Consider the following 2,592-nt stretch of genomic DNA (forward strand, 5'->3'; position numbering starts at 1 on the left):
CTGTCAGAGTAAAAATCTTTCTAGACTACGATCCTGAAAATCACAAGCGTGAGATATTTTCTGGGAAAAGCATGTGGGGCAGTGCCCTGAAATACTGGTTGCCAGGGGCCGTGTTTCAGGACAGACAAGCACAGAACATTGCCTCTGTCTACAGCACTTAAATGGCGGGTGGTTCATCACACTCTTGCCACTTGGAAAGCATCATCAGGACTCTCACAGGACTTAATGTTATAAGTAAGAAGAAGAAATGAGTGTGGAGCAAAGTGCTCTGACTTGAGAAAGAGAGTCCACTGACCTACATGATTTGAATAAAAGGAAGTAGTTACTTGGAAGTAAAAAGACAATCTCCAAAAGTTTATATTTAACTAAGAACAGTGCTATAAAACAAGCTGGACTGCATTCAAATCTGATTTTTGAAACATCAATTTAAGATTTGAGCAGTGGCAGTATCATAGCCAATGTGGTTTATCTGAGACATGATTATTGCTAATTGAAAACTAAAACATCAATTTTAATTTTCTTCTGAGTATATCTGTCACCTCTATAACTTTAATTGTTCATATCATACCTTTTGTGTTACTGTGAGTAAATTGATTTTAATTTTTAAAAAATACCAACTTATCTCTCATGACAAAATATTTTTGTGATCTAAAAATCTCTATCAATCTTTTTATAACAATTTTATTGAGAATAATGTATATACCACAATATTCACCCTTTCAAAGTATACCGTTCAGTGGTTTTTAGTATGTTGTATGTCAAATAATTGGGGTTATTTCTGGGAATGGAATAATAATGTTTTCTTCACAAATTACAATGATTACACGTTGGCTTTGTAATCACACTTTTTTAAAAATAAAGTATGGTCAAAACTACTGCAAAAACTGATTTAAGTGTTCTGCTATTCTAACCTCTTTAGATATGAAGATATGAAGGAGAAAAGGTATAAGCTTTGGGGAATATCAATGCTTGCTAGCACTGCCATAACAAAATACCACCTACTGAGAGGCATAAACATCAGAAATGCATTTCTAACAGTTCTGGAGGCCAGAAGTCCTATTTGAGGATATTAGCAGACTTGACAGGATTGGTTTCTTTTGACGTCTCTCTCCTTGGTTTATAGATTGACATCTTCTCCCTGTGACTCTTCCCATGGATGTTTCTCCCTGTGTGTCTATATCCAAATTTTCTCTTCTTATAAGGACAGAAGTCATATTGGATTAAAGCCCAGAATAGTGACCTCACTTTTAATTATTTCTTTAAAATTCCTATTCCCAAATTAAGTCACATTCTGAGGGAATGGGATTAGGATTTCAACATATGAATTTTGGAGGAGACACAATTCAATTTATATCAGTCAATAAGAGACAAAGCATTTACTTTTGAGGGGTGTCCATCTATAAAGGTGAAACTGTAGGGAGGTTTCCTTGATCTACATGGCAGTCACGGTGTCTCTTGAAGACAGAGAAGCCTGACTTATTCAGATTAACTTTAATGTGCCCTCAAGTTCCTTCCCCATAAGAGTTGCTCAGAGTAAGAGTAATCTTTTCCAGATTACTATCCACTCAATGGGAAGAATTGAAACACTATACTTTGGGTGTCAAAGGACTGTGGCTTGAAGATGGCCTGGTTTCAAACAGCTAAGAAGTTTTCACAAGTTCCTTAAACTTTAAATATAGTTATTTCATCACTTAAATTAAGAAAATTAATTATATTTATGCTTTAAGCTTGTCTTGAGAGTACATGAATCTGTATAGATCAAGCTCAGTGCTTCCTCATTTGCCTAATGAAGGAGTTAGACACAATGACATTGGGATCCTGTCATGATAGAATAGATTCAGATTCTAAGTGAGTCAGAATCACACAGAATGTCCAAGAGCAGCACCCAGGAGGCAGGAAGTTCACCTGTGGTACTTCTGGTCGACCGCACTGTGCCACTGTTGGAGCTGACTCCAGGCTGCACCCAGACCTCCACGGGGCTCACCACTCTTATCACCTTTCACTCAGCTGACAGACATCAAGTGTCACGCATCTAACAACTGAGGCGTTATCTCTGCCTGAAATAGCTGATTTAAAACTGATTGTTCCCTTACCAGTGAAAGATGATTACCTCTATTCTAGCCTTTCCAGGCATGAATGTGTGGGTGTAAGTTATCATTCAAAAATAAGATAAACTGCCTGACAAGCAGGGTGCCTTGTTAATTTGATGAATCCCTGTGTTTGTATAACACTCAAATTAATGTTTTTATTATAAGCAGATTAGAAGATAGTACATTTGTTACCTGGCTCTAATGTACATGTATAATCAGACCAGTGCAGTCAAGCTTTTAACCAATTATTTCTTAAAATATTGAGTATAGCATTGTACCTTGTTTGCTTTGATCTTGGTGCTTCTTGAATGCAAAGAAGTAAGCTGGTGAGCTTTGCACACTCTGTTAAGAATCTGTGAAGAATCTGAGGCACAGAGGTTATAGAGGCAAAGGCTGTGTGCACTAATGGCAATCTGATTTAGACCAGCCTCACCACACTTCTGTCAATCTCCTCACATGCCAGGCCCAAATAAATGTGTATGCCTTACCCTCTGTTTCATTA

At 37.2% G+C, this 2,592-nt stretch overlaps 1 pseudogene; it reads left to right on the top strand.

Annotated features, from left to right (window-relative positions):
• Nucleotides 1-429: 429 nt before the first annotated feature.
• Nucleotides 430-547, top strand: LOC141567390 (U4 spliceosomal RNA; annotated as a pseudogene).
• The last annotated feature ends 2,045 nt before the right edge of the window (nucleotides 548-2,592 follow it).

This window comes from Rhinolophus sinicus, linkage group LG10 (assembly GCF_036562045.2).
Source record: "Rhinolophus sinicus isolate RSC01 linkage group LG10, ASM3656204v1, whole genome shotgun sequence".
Taxonomy (NCBI): domain Eukaryota; kingdom Metazoa; phylum Chordata; class Mammalia; order Chiroptera; family Rhinolophidae; genus Rhinolophus; species Rhinolophus sinicus.